Here is a 20,699-nt window from a genome sequence, read left to right as displayed (position 1 = left end):
TGTGTTTGGGAAAATGAGGTAATTTGTCAAAACACTTTTGCCTCCAACAGGTAAATTGAGATGGAGACCTGGAATCGATTGAGAAACTGCCTGTCCACAGCGGATAACCCACCCGAATTGCTGCTAATCTTCTTTAGGCGTGTGTAGGTATACGTACTCCGTCACCATCTGAAGCATTTGAAGGAAGAAGAAAAAAAACGCCATTCCTAAGGTAGATCTCAAAGGATTTCTCAAGTGTATTTTCTGTGAGAATTGTGTACAGGTAACCCTCAACTTATGACCACAATTGAGCCCAAAAGTTTCTGTTGCTAAGTGAGACAGCTGTTCAGTGGATTTTGCCCTATTTTACCATCTCTCTTGCCACAGTGGTTAAGTGACTCCCTGCAGTTGTTACGTTAGTCGCTATTGAGAGTGTTTGCAGCGATGATTCAGTGCCAGAAAAGTAAACAAAGACGGCTGATGCTTCATTTTACATCTTTATAAACAGAAGTAGATTTTACAAACCAGTTGTAGATTTCTCCAAAATGGAGAAAACTCAAAACAGAAACATGTTGCAAGTTCAGAGCAGAACTTCAGTCTTCAGCAAGCAAGCAAGTTAGTTTCATCTTCAATACACAGACTCAGAGCTCAACATAACTGCAGACTTGCAGAGCTTAACATAGAGCCAGGTCTAAGCTACTTTTAGTTTCAGTTTCCAGCCTAGGCTACTTCTAGTTTCAATGTCCAAACTATCCTCATTGGCTGTTTTAGTTGCTATGGCTACTCATTGGCTGACCTTATTACCACACTCTATTCCAGTTCATGAATATACTGACAGTCACGTGGTTGTTAAATGAATCTGGCTTCCCCATTGACTTTGCTTGCTAAAGGTTGCAAAAGTTGATCACATGACCCCCGTCATAAATATGGGTCAACTGCCAAGCATCTGAATTTTGATCACGTGACCATGGGGAGGCTGTGATAGTTGTAAGTGTGAAAGATGGTCATAAGTCATTTTTTAACCCCAGTGGTGGTGTAACTTTGAACAGTCATTAATGAACTGTTGTAAGTCAAGGACTGCCTGTATTTAAAATGTATAAATAGTGGATGTAATTATAAATCTGGTGAGCCCTTTTTCAATTTTTTCATGCTAACACATGGACTGTGTTTGCAAGAAAAGGCCAATCAGGTCATTTCCTCCCACCCACAACCAAAGAGACCCCTTTGTCATCCATCTACAATCGCTTCCTTTCCTACTCTCCATTGGCTTCCCTAGCAAACTGAAATTATATCCAAATGTCACCTGTTGGGACATCACAGTGGATGTCACATTTATGTACTTCCATGCCAACATCTGATGCAAGCAGTAAGTTACAGTGTTTGTGTTATGCAGTACATTTGGTTCTTGTCTCCCATAGATGTCAATTCCTGCAAAATCTCTCCCTTCCAATATTTGCCCCTTCCAAAAGATCCTTTCTTTCCAAAAAGTGAGCACGGTTAATAGAAGACATTTGCTTAACACATAGGCAAATATTTGCATGAGTTTTGACTTCCTGTGGAAATCCTTTTCCCTTTGCTTGCTCATTATGTTCAGGAGCTAGTATATTGTACTTTACGGAATTAAAAAGGTCTTTTATTAAAACTCTCGGAGCTGGCTTCTTTCCAGAGAACAATGACATTACTAAGCAGACAGGATACTATGCTGGAATAAGATCACTATTTGAGTAATGTGTTTGTTCTGCCGGGTGTTACCTATACATATAGTTGCTGAGTGTCTTAATTATAAATTTGTGGTGAACATTGCCTAAATTACTGGAGCCAGATACACACCAGACAATGCAAAAAGTATTAAATAAATTTTCTCATGAACATTTACAGGACTAGAACATTTGTTATCTTCTCCAGATATAAGAAATCCACCCAGTTTTCAATGGGAGTTTCCTGATACAATGTACTCAAACAGGTTTCTTTTTGGCACAGAGTCTATTATTATTTCTCATTTGTCACTTAACAATTTACAGAAATAAGAACCTAATTGGGAAAGATACGTTAAAGAATATATATACACATTAGGAATGTGTGAATTAAAATAGATATTAGGGGCTTGTAGTACGGACCAGTAAAATTGGCTGATATTTGAATCCAGAGCTTTGTGAGTGATCAAAAATGTGGACTGAAATGTTGATACTTGTCTTGATTTGGAATGAGATTTATTGTCAAAGAATGTACTTTGGTCCACTATTTAGTATGAGAGTCATGATATATTTTGTCATTTGTTTTTTTAGTAGAATTAAATACAATTTGTGGGAAATTAAGTTTTATGTGAGGTTGAAGCTGATAGAATTTCATAGCAGTTCATATAAGAGAGATTTGAGCTATTACATGTGTGTGTGTGTTGTTTTTTAGAAAAAGGTTTTAGTGGTAATTATATTGAGGAATACTATGCTAAATTTCAGCAGAGGATTTTTGTGCAAAGGAAGTGAACGTTCATAATGAATGGGCACTAATTAATTACTGTCTGAGACAGAAGTGTAAGACAGTGGCCCCCAACCTTTTTTGTGCCACGGCCCGGTACCGGCATCACAAAATGATCCGCGGCCCAGTACCGGCATCAGCACGCATGGCAAGGCGAGCCGAGCGACCGGCCAGCCAGCCATCCCCCGCTTCTCCCCATCACCTTCAACTCCTCCTTTGTACCTTTGTTGATGGGCTTTGGGACGGTTGCTCGGCTCGCCTTGCCTTGGGTGCTGAAAGAATCCTCGCGCCTTAGTTTCGTTTGAAGCTGCCCCCCCCTTCGATGAAACTAAGGCGCGAGGATTCCTTCAGGACCCAAACGCCGCTTTCCAACCGGAAAAGCTCACCGGAAGCACTTTCTCATCAAAACAAGATGGCGGCGCCCAGCAAACCGGCGGCCCGGTAGAAAATGTTTCACGGACCGGTACCGGTCCGGGGCCGGTGTAAGAGATTGTGATAATGGTGCTGTGATCATGATGGAGGTATCCTTATGCTTGGGTGAAGTACAGAGAGAGAAAGAGAGAGACAAACAGACAGAGAGACACTAGACTTGGTATATTATGAGGCCACACAGAAGATATTAGGAAAACAGAATAATGGAAACTTTAATAAGCAAAAGAATAAGCCCTGTATAAACAAAGGAAAAGGAAAAAATAACACTGGATGAAACTTGGAAGAGAAGATAAGTTCCAAAACAGACTACTCTATGATGCTTACTTACATCAGTGTGAAAATAATTTGATTTTCTTGTTGAATTCAAGGGAGGAAATAGTTCAAGCCTCAGAAAGGAAAACAAACTGAAAAGGAAAAGAAAAGGTGTATTAAATTGAGGGAGGGAAAGGAAATGCATTAGGACTAGGATTGATTGATTATGTGGCATCAAGTTGAAATCATCTCTGAACAACTACATAGAGGAGGATCTATTTCCAACCTGGTTTTACTTGCACTGCTATAATTGACTCCATCCACCTTAGACTCCATCCTGGTCTCTTTCCTTCCACCCATCCCTTCATTAAAGCCTCCTCTAGAGAGCCAGGTCTTCATGTACTGTGTCCAAAGTATGGTAATCTAAACTTGATCTTTTATGCCTTGAGTGAGAACTCTGCACTGGACTCTGTATTCATTTGCTTGGCTATTCCTGATTTTCTCTAACACTAAAGTTCAAAAGCATCACTATTCTTTCTATTCTCTCCACCTAAAAACAAAACCCTAATGTTGCATGTAAGACTTCATAAATGATGTAAAGTTATGAACAAGAAAAACACCTGAATTTTCCAGTTATTTTATTAAAACAAATATATGGGAAGAATATGGGAAAATCTGTCAAAAGATATATGATCTTGATATAAAATCATACTCACATTTCTAGTTTCTTGAATAATATTTGTTTTCACTGAAAGTTAAACTAACCTTTCTTGTAAATGCTGTCCTGTTTTTTTTTTTAACATTTGGATATAACAAAATCAATTGGATAGCAGAATGCTTGGGAACATTCTGTGACATCAAGATTTCAGTACGGCATTTCAATCTGCATTAAGAAAGACGATTAGAACTCACATTAGAGGATGACTTTAAACTCTGAATTTAGTTTGCTAAATCTTAAAAGCAAAGAAATAATTCTAAATTCTTTTTTTATAATTAAACAAAATACGAGATTGCCATTAAAATCTCTATTTCTCTCATCTTTACTTAGTCACAGTTTCACACCACCTACACTGCTGTATACCAGTGTCAAATGTTTTTCCATGAGTCTAGTCATAATAGAATGGGACAATAATTTATAAAAAAAATAATTGCTGGTTGCTCTGTGAATGCATGTATGCCATGGTCTAGTCTTTGTTCTAAAAATATGATGTACTCCAAGCAAGACTTAACACCCAACAAACATTTTTACCTTTTATGGTAAATATGAAACTAGTGCATCTGACACAGATGTTCAGAAAAGATCAGGTTTAAGCCTAAATAGATGTTATCTGGAAGAAGAAATTATTTTTCCTTTAATCTCTAACAAATAAATGAGCTAAAATGAATTGCATGTTTTTACTTCCTGAACATTGTAGGATAAGCAAAAAAAAAAAACCCAGAAGGACAGATTAAACCAAATGATCTACTGTTATTCTTGTGTCTGTCTCTAGTGCTTCCTTTTCTAATGCAGCTGTTTAGATACCGTCAGCGTAGGAATTACAATGTATGTAACAGTAGATGATTGCTACTCATTTTTTAAAAAGTGGAAATCTGTGGCATGTGGACATCGATTATACCTCAAAGAATTCTTGGTAAAATTGTAAGATGTTATGGACATTTACATTATGGTTTGTAATAAGCTCTTTTGTTCTAGTGTCTTAAGATCTGAAATATTTGCCTTTAGAGTCCTATTGGGGTTGCCGTAGCCATCTCTCCCAAATCAAGTTTATTACTAAGATTGTCTATCTCTGTCTGTCTCTTGAAGTTTCATCCTTGTAGAAAGAATGTGAACCTAAATAAGATTTGTATGTTTGCTTGCTATGACAGTTCAAATAATTTCAGACAGCTACAATAGAATGTACATTAGGGTCCCTTCTACTCGTTGTGGCTCAAAGATGCTTCACTACACATGCTTTAAAGATATACTTTATTTTCATGGCACAGCCATATTATGTTATGTAGAATAGATTGGCCCAGGCCTTAATGGCCCATTAACGGGTGGGGTGGGGTGTGTGAGTTTCTACTTCTCTGAGTTTCTACTTCTCTTTTAGGGGAAATATTCTGCCTTTTTAATATATCCTAAAATATTTCATTTTTCTAGGAAAGGGGTAGGTTTTAACTTCCAACAAAACAATGTTTTGGAAATGAAATCTTTCCATCTTCACTTTTAGCTTATACAACGTGGAAAATCTCTTGGCTTTCTTCATATTACAGATGAAACTCGAAAACTTAGAATATCGTGCAAAAGTTCATTTATTTCAGTAATGCAACTTAAAAGGTCAAACTAAGTGTTAGATCGGTGGATCGGGTCACATAAGAGGCGAGACGCGAAAGTGAACAATCAGCTCTTTATTTCAGCTCTGAACAAGGACAGCTTAAAGTGTGCGAGCCGCTTGGCTTTATACAGCCGGCCGGCGGCTCGGCGGCCAATGGCAGCGCTTTGAATCTCCCGCGATCGGCTCGGCCAATCGCGGTAGATTCTTAGCGCTCCAATCACAGGCGTTCCGCGAACCAATCGGATTGCGGTCTGGGTGGACCAATCAGAATGCGAGCCTCCAAGAATGTTAATACAGAACACCCCTCCCCTCATGGTTTCGTCCGACGCAGTGTCGTGACGTAGTCGCGCAGGTAGGTGGGGCTTCAAACCTGTCTGGCTGACCTGCGTGGCTCAGTCGGTGTGTGGTCGTCGGCCGGTTCGGCCGGGCTCCGCGTCGCTCTCCACTTCGCTGATGGAACCGCCTGGAAGGGTGAGCCGGGCCTGTCGCCGCAGCTCCCGCCCGGGCTGCCTGGGTTGGTCGAGTTGCGGTTCCTGTTGCTCTCGCTCGGTCTTTCCGGGCTGGCTGAGCTGGCTTGGCTGTACCTTCCAGGTGAAGATCCCGTCTGCGACAGTTCGAGGTCTGCTGGTGAGTATGGCTGGTTTGTTTGGGTGTTTCTGTCTTCTGGTGGGGGGTGTTCGGCTTGCGTTGGGGGGTGTGCCGTTGATGCTTCCAGCCTGCCGTTGTTTACCGGCTTGGATGTTGGGGCTTCCCCTCCCTCTCTGCTTTCCTTGGTTGTTGTTGTTGAGGTGTCGGGGGTGCTGGTGGCTAGTCTGGACCGTAGCTGGTCGATGTGCCGCTTCCAGTTCCTTCCGTCTGTCGTTTGGAGTCTGTATGATCGGGGCCCGGTTACCTGTGTTATTGGCGCAGGTACCCAGATGGGGTCTCCCGTGAAGTTCTTCGCATAGACCGTGTCCCCGATGTTGAATGCCCGGTTCCGGCTGGAGGAGTCCGGGGGTTTCTCAGGGTTGTAGGTGGGGTGTAGGCGGTCCAGTGGGGACCTCAGTTTCCTTCCCATTAGTAACTCCGCTGGGCTCTTGTTCGTGGTCGAGCTCGGCGTGATGTGCTGTATGAAGAGTAGCTTGTTTATTTTTTCCTGGATGTCGCCGGTTTTGATTTTTTGGATGGCCTTTTTTGTGTATTGGACCATCCGTTCCGCCCTACCGTTCGCCGCCGGGTGAGCCGTCGAGGTCAAGGCGTGTCGGATGCCTCGTTCGGCCAGGTATTTCTCAAATGCCACTGCCGTGAACTGTGGCCCGTTGTCCGACACTATGACATCTGGTAGCCCGTGCGTTGCAAAGAGTTTGTTGAGCTTGTCGATGACCGCCTCTGTTGTTGTTGCCCTCATAGCGCTTACCTCCAGCCAGTTGGAGTAAGCATCTACGGTGATGAGGAATGTATGCCCCTTGGTTGGCCCGGCGAAGTCTATGTGTATTCGCGACCATGGTCCTCTCGGGGTCTCCCATTCCAGGACCGGGGCGGTGGGGGGGTTGGCTCTCGACTCTTGGCACCTGCTGCAGCCGGCGACCCATGTCTCGATTTGTTTGTCCATCCCTGGCCACCAAGCGTAGCTTCTGGCCAGGGCTTTCATCTTGACGATCCCCGGGTGTCCCTCATGCAGCATTGCCAATACTCTGTTTTGCAGCGCTTCCGGTATGACTACCCGGTCGCCCCAGAGTATGCACCCCCTTTGTGAGAACAGCTCAGTTTGGCGGTTTCGGAAGGCTTTGAACTGCTCGCCGCCATCATTTTCTGGCCACCCCCGCTCTACCCAGCTCAATACCCGCGCCAGCTGTTTGCCTTTATTTGTTTCATGGGCAATGTCTGGCGCGGTTACGGGCGTGCTGGGTAGGGTCTCGATTTGCAGGGTCGTCATTGTGGGCGCTGGGTCGTCGTCTAGGTCGGGTAGTGGTGACCGGCTTAGTGTGTCAGCGTGCGGAATGTTTTTTCTGGGCCGGTGTGACAGTTCGTATGAGTATGCGGCAAGGAACTCGGACCACCTCGTCATCCGGGGTGACAGGATGTTCGGGGTAGCCTTGTTCCCTGCGAGTATCCCGAGCAGGGGCTTGTGGTCTGTTATGATTGAAAAGTTCCTACCGTAAAGGTACTCGTGGAACCTTTTCACCCCGGCGACGATGGCAAGGGCTTCTTTGTCCAGTTGACTGTAATTTCTTTCTGGCTTGGCCAGCATTCGGGAGAAAAAGGCGATGGGTGCTTCCTTCCCGTCGGGTAGGGTGTGGCTGAGGACTGCTCCGATGCCGAAAGGTGATGCGTCGCACGTTACCGTGAGCGGGAGGGTCTCGCTATACTGGATCAGGACTGCGTCCGATGTCAGCAGGTTTTTTGTTCGTTGGAACGCAGTCTCCTCCTGCTTCCCCCAGGTCCAGATGGCCGCTTTATCTAGTAACCGGTGCAGGGGTTCCGCCACGGTCGCCTTTTGGGGTAGGAAAACATTGTAAAAGTTAAGCAGTCTCAAAAATGCCTGTAGTTCCGCCTTGTTTGTTGGTGTGGGGGCTTCCTTGATGGCTCTGAGTTTCTTCCCGGTTGGGTGTATTCCATGCCAGTCCAGGAGGTACCCCAGGAACTCGACCCTCTCGGTGTGGAGTTGGCATTTGTTTCTTTTGACTTTAAGGCCGGCGTCTTTGAATTTGTTAAGCACCGCCCTTAAACGGGTCTCCAATTGTTCTTTGTTGGCGGCTGCGATCAGCACATCATCGAAGTAGGGAACCACCCCTTTTATTCCCTGGAGGAGCCTCTCCATGAGACTTTGGAAGACTCCTGGGGCGACGCTGACTCCAAATTGGAGTCGGTTGCACTGAAAAGCCCCCCGGTGTGTAACAATCGTTTGCGCTTCGGCTGTCTCCGCATCGACCGGCAATTGCTGATACGCTTGTGCCAAGTCGAGTTTTGCGAAGACCCGGCCTCCCCCCAGTGAGTGCAGAAGGTGCTGTACTACTGGGACTGGGTAGGCGCTTTGCTGCAGCGCGTGATTGAGGGTGGCCTTGTAGTCCCCGCAAATCCTTATGGAGCCATCGGGCTTGATGGGGGTGACTATTGGCGTTTCCCAACGGGCATGGTCGATGGGCTCTAGTACCCCTTGCGCGACGAGCTTGTCTAGTTGCTTGTCAATTTTCGGCTTGAGCGCAAAAGGCACTCGCCGGGGTTTGAGGCGGATTGGGGCGACGTTAGGGTTAAGGTTGAAAGATATAGGGGGCCCTCGGTACTTGCCTAGCGAGTTGTCGAAGACCTCCTGGAATTCTTTTACGAGCGGCGCTTCCCAATCGGCCTCGTCTGTGTGATGGATGCCCCTCACTTCGATGCCCAGCGGGGCGAACCATTGCAGGCCGAGCAAGCTGGGGCGGTCCCGGTCCATGATTGTGAGTGGCAAGATGTCGGTGTGGTCCTTGAACGTGACCTTAAAGTGCCCGATGCCGACCACAGGGATGCGATTTCCCTGATAGTCTTTCAGGATCAGCTTCTGGTCGTCTAGTTCGTTGCGGTGAATGGTAGGGACTAGGCGCTTGATTGTGCACCAAGAAACCATTGAGAGGTAGGACCTGGAGTCCACTTCCATCTCGCAGGGCTGGTCCTCGATGCACAGGGCCACGTGTACCTTTCGGGCGTCCATGGTTGACGAATGGCCGATGACGACCGTCTGGTAGGTTTCCTCGCGCCTCTGTGCTTCGCTGAGTCGTCTGCTGCGGCTGTCGCGGCTCCACCGGCTCTCAGTCGGTCGGTCTCGGTGCCTGGGGGTGCCGTCTCGTCGTCCGTGGGCTGTTTCCACGTCGCTGCGGGCTGTAGCTCTTTTTGTTGCGGCACACCTTGGCGATGTGCCCCGCTTCTCACAATGCCTGCAGATGGCGTCGAAAACGGCATTCGGAGTGGGGGTGATCGCTGCCGCAACCGACGCAGTGGAAACCCGACTTACGTCCCCTGTGGTCCTGGCAGTCGCGCTCGGTCTGTAGCAGATGGATTTCCTCGTCCTCGGTGTCGGATTGGGGTTCGAGGTCACCATGATGAGTGGTTGTTTCTCGATGGCTGGATTCCCCAGGCTTCGCGGTAGTGGGGGTCGCTTCGTTGGTCACTGGCCGTTCGGTCGTGTTGGCTTGCCTCATCCGGGCTGCTGACTGGCGGGTGGCCTCGGCGGCGGTGGCCTCGGCGAGGGCGTCGGTGAGGGAGATGTTGCCTTTGGCCATCAGCCGGCTCTGCAGCACGGGGTCTCGGAGTCCAAGGACGACTCGGTCCCGAAGTGCCTGGTCCAGGTCGGGGAATTCGCAGGGGCCTCCCAGGTTTCATAGCTGGGCCACGAAGTCGCCGATGGTCTCGCCTTCGCGCTGATCTCGGCGGTAGAAGTCGTGCCTACGAATGAGGATGGGCACGGTAGGGGCGTAATGGCGTCGCAAGATGGGCTCGAGGTCAGCCCAGTCCATCTCCTTGACGTCGACGGGCTTTGCCAGCACCTTGGCCATTTTGAACACTGCGGGCCCGCAGTGTGTGAGGAATACTGCCCGTTTCCTCTGGCCGTTGGCGTCTTTGAGGTTGCTGCATTCCAGAAACATCTGGAAGCGGTCGATGTATGACTCCCAGTCTTCGGTTGCTGGGTCGAATGGAGCGGGCGGCAGGGTGCTGGCCATTGTGCAGGGCGCCGATCACCGTTTGCCACGTGCTAGTTGGTCCTCGCCTCACGATCCCACCCTCGTCGCCAGTGTTAGATCGGTGGATCGGGTCACATAAGAGGCGAGACGCGAAAGTGAACAATCAGCTCTTTATTTCAGCTCTGAACAAGGACAGCTTAAAGTGTGCAAGCCGCTTGGCTTTATACAGCCGGCCGGCGGCTCGGCGGCCAATGGCAGCGCTTTGAATCTCCCGCGATCGGCTCGGCCAATCGCGGTAGATTCTTAGCGCTCCAATCACAGGTGTTCCACGAACCAATCGGATTGCGGTCTGGGTGGACCAATCAGAATGCGAGTCTCCAAGAATGTTAATACAGAACACTAATATATGAGATAGACTCATTACATGCAAAGCAAGATAGTTCAAGCTGTGATTTGTCATAATTGAGATGATTATGGCTTACAGCTCATGAAAACCACAAATCTACAATCTTAGAAAATTAGAATACTACATGCAATCAATAAGACAAGGATTGTACATAGAACAATATCAGACCTCTGAAAAATATAAACATGCATACATACTCAGTACTTGGTTTGGGCCTCTTTTGCAGCAATTACTGCCTCAGTGCGGCGTGGCATGGAAGCTATCAGCCTGTGGCACTGCTGAGGTGTTATGGAAGACCAGGATGCTTCAGTAGTGGCCTTCAGCTCTTCTGCATTGTTCGGTCTCATGTTCTCTTGGCAATGCCCATAGATTCTCTGTGGGGTTCAGGTCAGGCGAGTTTACTGGCCAATCAATCACAGTAATCCCACGGTCATTGAACCAGGTTTTGGTGCTTTTGGCAGTGTGGGCAGGTGCCAAGTCCTGCTGGAAAATGAAGTCAGCATCCCCATAAAGCTCATCTGCGGAAGGAAGCATGAAGTGCTCCAAAATCTCCTGGTAGACGGCTGTGTTGACCCTGGACTTAATGAAGCACAGTGGACCAACACCAGCAGATGACATGGCTCCCCAAATCAACACAGATTGTGGAAACTTCACACTGGACTTCAAGCATCTTGCAGTGTGTGCCTCTCCATTCTTCCTCCAGACTCTGGGTCCTTGGTTTCCAAATGAGATGCAAAAGTTGCTCTTATCAGAAAAGAGGACTTTGGACCATTGAGCAACAGACCAGCTCTATTTTTCTTTACCCCAGGTAAGACGCTTCTGATCTTGTTTGTTGTTCAGGAGCGGCTTGACAAAAGGAATATGACATTTGAAGCCCATGTCCAGGATCCGTCTGTGTGTGGTGGCTCTTGATGCACTGACTCCAGCCTCAGTCCACCCCTTGTGAAAGTTCCCAACACTTTTAAATGGCCTTTTCCTGACAATCCTCTCCAAGCTGTGGTCATCCCTGCTGCTTGTGCACCTTTTTCTTCCACACTTTTCCCTTCCACATAACTTTCTATTAATGTGCTTTGATACAGCACTTTGGGAACATCCAACTTCTTTTGCAATTACCTTTTGAGGCTTTCCCTCCTTATGGAGGGTGTCAATGATGGTTTTCTGCACAACTGTTAGGTCAGCAGTCTTTCCCATGATTGTGCTTCCTACTGAACCAGACTGAGGGACCATTTAAAGGCTCAGGAACCCTTTGCAGGTGTTATGGCTTAATTAGCTGATTAGAGTGGGACACTTTGAGCCTAGAATATTGAACCTTTTCACAATATTCTAATATTCTGAGATTATGGATTTGGGGTTTTCATGAGCTGTAAGACATGATCATCTCAATTATGACACATCACAGCTTGAACTATCTTGCTTTGCATGTAATGAGTCTATCTCATACAGTATATTAGGTTCACCTTTTAAGTTGCATTACTGAAATAAATGAACTTTTGCACGATATTCTAATTTTTCGAGTTTCACCTGTATTATTCTAAAACATATTATTATTCAATTTCTTAGAAGACCAAAGGGAGACTTACGGTAATTACTCTTCAGCAATATCTGAAGTGCTGTTATTCACCGCCTCTGCATTCTACGAATATCTGTCAAGCAGTGCCACTTGTTTTTGAACTAAACACCAGTAACACTCAATCAGAGAAAATCTACTTTCAGTCTTAGAAAGCTCCAATACAAGAGCTTTTGAGCATGCCCATTCCCTTTCAGACTTCTGAATGCATGTAATCTACCATTTCTTCTTGATCATGTCTGCATATTTTTCTTAAAGAAATTTATTTCCAATGAAAGCAAGTTGGAGAGATATTTTTATAGCTCCAGGACTGACACTGATTATGCTAGTTTAGAAGCAAGTTGGGAAGGATTTTAATTGAACATGCTTCTTTTCCAACTTCTGCTGTGCTACCTTTTTTTCTTTCTTTCTTTCCTTCCTTCCTTCCTTCCTTCCTTCCTTCCTTCCTTCCTTCCTTCCTTCCTTCCTTCCTTCCTTCCTTCCTTCCTTCCTTTTGAATTTCCAAGGTCAGAAAGAAGCAGATTAACAGAGTCCAGACCAGTTTGATGATTTATCCTATCCTCAGAAAGGGACATTCAAATATTTCTGTGCTTCCTGAGACACCCTCCCAAAGGCCATTGTAGCTTAATTGTCGCAGTCTACAAAAATAACATCATCCCTATACAATTATTTAGTGGGAAAATGAAAATGAACCAAAATAATTTGCATCAATAATTCATTTTTTGGAATAAATAGAGATTCTGCACTAGGAGTTTAGATCACAGCAACATGCATTCCTATAATCAAAATCTCCTTGGAGTCGCTCTCTCAAGGTATATTGACAAATAACTCATTCATTGTCCACTGAATAGTTTCTCATAGGACTCTGGAAGTCACTGTCTACCTAAGAAAATGCTTTGATAATATCCCATGACATAATATCCCATGATTTATTTAGCTTATGGCGTATCATACATGGGCTAGCAATATATGTTAACTTTTCATTTAGCTTAATAAAACACAATAAAATATAAATGTTAAAAAGATCTGTATTGAAATGTCAATGTCCAAGCCATCTAACATTGAAGTGCAGTATTATTTTGATTTAAAAAAATCAGATACTGGACCAGCATATGTCCTTAGCTTTCAGTGGGTCACAATGGGATGTACAGTTTGGCGTGGGACTCCACAGTCACACTGAGGGGAGGATATACTACGCCCTATTTGTACAGGGAGTCCCAGCAGATGCTGTGTGAGGTGCGAATCCTAATCCTAATTGCTGAAGAATAACAGAAACAGACAACCATAGTTATGCTTAATGTGTTGTGCAAATTCTGCCCCAGTGATTAGTTTAATTCAACATGTCATATGAACCTAGATAATGGGTTAATTGAATAAATCTAGTCAAATATGAGTAAATGTATCATAAGAACATAGTCCTTGTCTCTTCAACTCAGTGTTCTTTGCTCTGAGTGGCAACAAAATTGTAGGGTTTAAGCTACAAGCATTTTGTGTTATCTAGTATCTTATCTTATGTATGTTGAATAGAATAGAATAGAATAGAATAGAATAGAATAGAATAGAATTCTTTATTGGCCAAGTGTGGTTGGACACACAAGGAATTTGTCTTGGTGTAAATACTCTCAGTATATATAAAAGAAAGAATACATTCATCAGGAGTCGAGAATCATAAGGTATGACACTTAATGATACATAGGGTACAATGAGCAATCAATCATACTAGGAAACAGTCAATATAAATTGTAAGTATACAAGCGACAAAGTTACGGTCATACAGTCACAAGTGGGAGGGGATGGGTACTTTTAGTTGGAAGTTAAATGGTAATTTTTAGTATCTCCTTTGAAAAGGGATGCCATGTACTGTTTGTTATAATGTTATAAAATAACTAAAGATATATTGGGAAACATTTTAGATTCCATATTTATTTATTTGTATTTTTCTAATCAACCGTACTTTTCTAATCTTTTCATATGTCTTTTCATAGTTTTTATTTTCCAAAAACTATAATAAAAATATAAAGTCGCTAAAAATGGAGCTTCATCTGACCTGTGGCAATGGGATACGCATTTTCTCTACTATAGGTTATTTCAGTTAAATTCATACTTTGTATTATGGATTTACCTCATTATTCAATATTTTAATAATAATTTTCCCCATTTGAAGGATAACACAACAGATGGCTAACCCAAAATATAGACGTAGTTTCACTGATTGCGTCTACAAATTACTTTGCAAATTTTAGATTTTTGTAATTTCAAGGATTCAAAGTAAATCCTTGAAGTCAGTAATACTTTGAAGCATATTTAAGTACAACTGTTTTCCCAAACACACTTAATTTGGATAATTAATCTAAATTATTATGTTATATTTTAGATAATGAGTTTCAATCAGCTAAGGATAATTATTTTATTGTACATATTTTACATCAATCCTTTTATAATTCCCTGCTTAAAATCTGGAAGACTTTTAAAAGTAGTTTTCAGCTCTGATGCATCTCTGACCACGGAATGCCTCTTATCACTTGGAAATAATCTGATGAATGCAGCACAGCTATCCACCCTGTTTACAGATTTTTTTAAAAGATGTATTTCTTTGGAATGGAATGTACTATTTCGCTAGCCCTTGTACATCAATCGTATATTACGTTCTGAATTACAGAGAATATTGTTTAGTCTTTGTTGTGTGTTTTCTTCTTTCCCCAGCAAGAGGAAAAATAACATTCCTTGATTCCCTGACATATGATGAATTGCTCCTCAATAAGGAACCATTATTAGGTTGATGGTAGCTTATTGTAAGGCAGAGTCACTGTACACACAGTATCTTGTGGAGGATACAGAACTATACACAAAGTACCTATTCAATAAAAATAGAGTTAAATACAGGCTGTATTCTGCAGCCTCTCAAAAACGTATTGCTCCTTCCCTGCTCCAAAGCTATTCCTATTGGAGTAAATATGTAATGTTAATAATAGGATCCAAATAAATTCAGACTATGTAGCACTATTTTTGAACAAAAGGCTGCAGCTGGCTTTTTAGTGGCATGTCAAGAGGCACACTCCAAAACATAGCTGGGCCTAGGTCAACCCTACCCTCCTAAATATAGTTATTTTCCATGTCATTAATAATTTTCTCCTTCTGTTATATATTGGAAAAATCAGGTGCAGCTTTGGGGCAGGCTGTAGGGGCCATATTCAAGTACATTAAAAGCTGCGGTATGTACCCGTCTGCCTTAAAGCAAGTGCACAAAGCCATCCAGGTGGCCTTGAGCCAGTTACGCTCTCTCAGCCCTAGGAACAAATCATATTGTGAAGTATGCAGATGACATGGTAGTGGTGGATCTTACCCAGGACAACAATGAAGATGCATCTAGGGAAGAAGTGAATGCAGAGGTGGTATTCAGCAGGTTTTGACCAGTTCTGGAGAACCGGTAGCGGAAATTTTGAGTAGTTTGAAGAACCGGCAAATACCACCTCTGACTGGAGATTTTACAGTATCCTTCCCCTGCTACGCCCAAGCCATGCCCACAGAACCTGTAGTAACAAAATTTGAATCCCACTACTGGGTGAAGGCTGTGGTGGACTGGTGCAATAAAAGTAACCTGGTTCTAAATGTTAATAAAACAAAGGAGATCATCATAGATTTTTGAAAGAGCCAGCATATGGTAGTAATACTCCACTCAGTATCAAGGATGCAGCTGTAGAGGTGCAATATCAACAATATTACGTATCTGGGAGTGCAGATAACTGACAACCTGAATTGGTTTCTCCACACGTCATCCTTAGTGAAGCGTGCAAACCAATGTCTCCATTTCCTGCATTGGATGAGGAGAGCACATCTCTGTCCTTCCGTCCTGGCCACTTTTTACAGAGGCACGTTTGAGAGCATTTGAACAAAGTGCATCACTGTTTGGTTTGGTGGGTGCAGTGCCTCAGATAGAAAGTCCATTGAGAGAGTGGTGAGGACAGCTGAGAAGATTATAGGAAGCTCGCTTCCTGTTATTCTGGATACTGCTTATACGCACTATGGAACTTAGAGCTCAAAGCATTGCTAGAGACCCCACACACCCACTTCATGGTCTGTTTCTGTTGCTCCTCTCTGGGAGAAGGTTTCGAAGTATTTCTAGCAGGACTACCAGATTCTGTAACAGCTTTGTTTCCTATGCCATCCATTTCTCTTGTATACATCTGAACTAGACTGCGTTGTTTCTCCATGTCAAATAACATATGTGGGTATATGGATAATTTTGTATGTATGTATGTATGTATGTATGTATGTATTTATTTATTTATTTATTTATTTATTTATTTATTTATTTATTTATTTATCTCTTCAGGTTTATGTAATGCATATTAGAGGTAGAGACCCTTTGAAAGCTGTATGCAACAAAATTTTATTTTAATGTATGCTGATTAGTGTCCATTCCAAGAGACAATAAAGTTATTCTAAGTTCTAAGGAAGAAAGCAATGGCAAGCCACTTCTGAAAAACCTTGCAAAGAAAATTTCTGGGACTAGTTCAGGTAGTTGTCAGGAGTCAAAACTGACTTGAGGGTAGTCCAAAAAGGAAAAGGTACTTCAATGTCAGAATAGATTAACATATTTATATATCACCAGAGTTGTGGTGGCACAGTGGTTAGAATGCTGTATTGCAGGCTAATGCTGCTGACTGCCAGGGATTCAATACTCACTGGCTCATGGTTGACTCAGCCTTCCATCCTTCTACGGTCAGTAAAATGAGGACCCAGAGTGTTGGGGGCAATCTGCTGACTCTGTAAACTGCTTAGAGAGAGCTATAAAACACTGTAAAGCGGTAAATAAGTCTAAGTGCTATTGCTTAGAATCAAAAGCACCAGGCATTTTCTTATATTCAGTGCACAAATGCAAAAACATTCATTTTCTAAACTGACATTTTAAAAAATCCCAATTCCATACTGAATGTTTAAATCAACTTCCTGTATAAATACTTCTAGAGCAGGGGTTCCCAACCTGGGGTGCTCGCACCCCCTGGGGATGCGAGACGATATTCCAGGGGGTGTGAGAAAAGTCCAGGTAAATAATAGGATATTGGCTATATGTTGGCATTTTTATTTATTATTTATTTCAGGGGGTGCGAGGTTCGAGTGAAATTTCTTTAGGGGTGCGGGGCGAAAAAAAGGTTGGGAACCACTGGTCTAGAGTGATATTAACCTGGGGTAAGAAATTGACACTGAAAGTGGATCTTCACTGCCAAGTCATTGGTCACCTACTTTATCCTCAGCCAGAAAGTCAGAGATTGATCCATAAGTGTACAGAGAGAAGAAAGGGACTTGGCCATGTGTAGACGAACAAACAAATTCTGTTATTGAACAGAGTAAACTAAAACACAACATGCACGGGAAATTTGAAGAAGAAAGAACACAGTGACATTCTTGGAATGTGACATGGCTGCTTATTCTGTTTACCCTGTGCTCCATGTATTGCAAATTCCAACCTGCCCTACTTGTATCTAGCAACAGCTATGAAAATGAAATAAAATTAAATAGCTATGTGACTTTTTTTTGTTTCACTAAACCAGAACACCAAAGGGGATGCCATTTATCTATCACAGTGCAGCAAACGGGCTAAATACGTAATACTCAAGCTGAACTGCATTTTTGTGGTTTCACTTCCTGCCGAGAATTCGATCGACTGTATAAAAGCCAAATATAGAGAAGACCTTTTAGAACTGGTCCAGGTCCAAATGGATTTGCATCCCTAGTTTAAACATGAATTATTTTATTTCTTTATGTCACGGTTTGAGCATACGATGCTTAGATTAAAATATTTTCAGACAACCCAGAAATGAATTGATCTCATTAATACAGTATATTAAAGGGATATAATATTTGCTGCAGCATGTTTCCCTTATTAAACTACCATGGAGGTGCTTAATATAAAACCAATAACAAATGAAAGTTGTTCAAATAATAACAGGGTTGTTAAGTGAATCTGGCTTCCTCATTGATTTTGCTTGTCAGAAGGTCACAAATGGGGAATCACATGATCCAGGGCTACTGCAATCATCTTAAATATGAACCTGTTGTCCAGGGGTGGGATTCAAATTTCATAACAACCGGTTCTGTGGGTGTGGCCTAATTTGTGGGTATGGCTTGGTGGTCATGTGACTGGGGTGGGAGTGGCTTGTTGATTGGGAGTGGCTAGGTGGTCATGTGACTGGGGTGGGCATGGTTAGGTGGTCATGTGACTCTGGGTGGGCGTGGGCATGTGACTGGCAAACCAAATGCAAGTTCTCCTCGCTTAATGACCAGGTCTTTGCTTAATGGCCAGTTCCTTAGCAAGTGTTTTTTGCCAGTTTCCATGGCCTGGAGAGCCCTGGAGAGGGCAGGGCAAGGCCCAGGCAGGTGGCTAGGTTACTGGCAAACCTAATGTAAGTGGTCCTCACTTAATGACCAGTCCTTGGTTAATGGCCAGTTGCTTAGCAAGTGTTTTTTGCCAATTTCCAAGGCCTGAGGAGCCCTGGAGAGGGCAGGGTGAGGCCCGGGCAGCTACGAGGAGCTACGGGGAGGGCTGCAGAGGGCTGGGCGTACATTTGGTTTGCCAGTAACCTGGCCACCTGCCTGGGCCTCGCCCTGCCCTCCCCAGGGCTCTCTGGGCATGGCCAAATCAACATCCTCATGTCAAGGGTTACTTCTCCTCTCCTGACCTCTCATGACAGTGGGGATGCTGCAACTGTCATAAGTGTGAAAAGCAATCATAAGTCACTTTTTTCAGTGCCACTGTAACTGAAGGGTCACTAAATGAACTGTTGTAAGTCAAGGATTACCTGTACAAATATACAAAAAGCTTCTTTGCTTGCAAAAAACTGCCCTAAATACCAATCATTAGATTAAAAATACCCCCATGCTGGAGTTACAAATCAGGCAGGGTGCCAGAGCATCTTAAGGAATGAAAATATTTAAAATGCAATGATAACTATCAAACAGCCAACTGTTGCTCATAAAGTGAAACCCTTTAGTAGAGAGTCATTTAAGCTCTCCAGAAAAAGCACACCCAGGAGAAGCAATCCTTAGATCCATTTGCACCTTTTAAAGATACCAGCTGGTCTCACTCACCTCACAAGATATCCTAAGGAAATCACCCAAATTTAAGGAAAGGTCACATGCCCCACAGAAAGGCAGTTTAAAAAAATCAGTGCCAGGCCTGCATCCTGCCTCTTAGAAGTATACCCCAAAAGCACAGTGCCAGATAGTACTAAAGCAGTGAGGAAGACCCCCTCCCCAGATAGAAAAAGAAACCACGAGGCAAGAAAAAATTGAAACACAATGCAAATAATTAAATCACAACAGTAACTGTTGCTTGTTGAAGCTCAATAGAGAAAATTATCCCATCAATAAACACAGGATTAAACTTTATCAAGCACAGAATCATAAGTCAAAATTATAATCATAAATCTAAATTATCCCATCAATAAACACAGGATTAAACTTTACCAAGCACCAAATTAACCTTCACCAAAAACCAATTTTAGACCAAAACTCAGAAAGAGTATGTAAACTCACGTTTGAATGTTAATCTTTCGAGCTAGCCAAGAAACCTTGCTGAATATCACTCATCTTGGTTCCCTGTCACTAAAAGCTCTGCTTCATTATTTCTTCAAAGTGCTGATTGTCCAGGGAAGTATTTCCTCCCAACAGCCATGTAAAAATCTTAAAACAACCCTTTCCCCTTTAAGAAAGCCTCAGAAGCTCTCCTAGCGGTAGAAAAAGCTGCTATCAGTTCATGAGTTCTAGGTATGAATGGAGGGAAACCTCCCCCAACTCACCAAGGGTCAATTCAGTGACCAATCAGGATTACAGATGTGGTCACGTGACATGGACTACATTTCCCAGGATGCCTTTAACTACATTTACCAAGATGCATTCCCTTAAGGGGACAGCTCTAATTCCTAGGTAACTATCCAACTCCCATAGACTGGCTGGGACAGCATAGTATTCTTATCTTTCTGGTTACCTTTTCAGAGACATCTGGTTGATTACTGTGGTAAAATAATGCTGAACTAGATAGTTTTTTTGTGTGTATTAACTTTCAGATCTTGTGTTTGGAAAATTACAGCCATGTTTATTTGAATTAAGAGCTTCGTGTGGTTATGAGTCAAAAGCGTAAGAATTACTCATTTTCGGCAGGCTGCCCATGCTTTTGTCAAATTCTGGAGATAAAATATTCCTCAAAATATATCTCATGGGCCCTGCAACATAATCAATGTTTTGGGGGTTTAGGAGTAGTTCCAGTTAAAAGGAGTTTAGTAGTATCCCAGTTCAATCTACCTTTCAGAGATGTTGAAAAGATGAAACTGGGTAACCCAGCCTATATTGCTTTGAGTTCTTGCTGGAAAGCTAGGCTATATGTATCATTTACATACTTCATGGAAGTATGTAACCATTTACATTTACCATTTACGTACTCCGTGGAAATGAGAGATGTACTTTTCAAGAATGAACTTTTTATACATTTTAAGTGCTTGGAACATTTTTCATAAAAACCAAAGAGGTCACAGCAAATTATGCTAGAAGCCAAATTGGCATTATTTAACCTTTCTTGCCTCTCTTTGAATCAAGTGTTCAGAAGTAATTGTTGCAAGCTGTGGTTGAGATTTTAAACCATG

The 20,699-nt window shown here is 43.3% G+C and overlaps 2 long non-coding RNA genes across 2 annotated transcripts in view; one reads left to right on the top strand and one right to left on the bottom strand.

Moving 5' to 3' along the window:
• Positions 1 to 20,699, top strand: part of LOC148127264 (uncharacterized) — an 80,041-nt gene that overhangs the window by 17,010 nt on the left and 42,332 nt on the right. The window contains exon 2 of the long non-coding RNA XR_015742145.1: positions 51 to 211. This is a non-coding gene — a long non-coding RNA (uncharacterized LOC148127264). The remainder of the gene's footprint in view (positions 1 to 50; positions 212 to 20,699) is intronic.
• LOC148127265 (uncharacterized) lies at positions 3,069 to 19,707 on the bottom strand. Its single transcript, XR_015741481.1, has 3 exons — positions 19,597 to 19,707; positions 3,904 to 4,021; positions 3,069 to 3,290 (listed from the first exon to the last, which is right to left on the bottom strand). It is a non-coding gene; the product is annotated as an uncharacterized LOC148127265 (long non-coding RNA).

The sequence above is a fragment of the Pseudonaja textilis genome, chromosome 2 (genome assembly GCF_049901715.1).
Source record: "Pseudonaja textilis isolate UNSWEBS1 chromosome 2, rPseTex1.2, whole genome shotgun sequence".
Taxonomy (NCBI): Eukaryota; Metazoa; Chordata; class Lepidosauria; order Squamata; family Elapidae; genus Pseudonaja; species Pseudonaja textilis.
The sequence above is the reverse complement of the archived record's forward strand: the minus strand, read 5'-3'. Positions and strand labels throughout refer to the sequence as shown.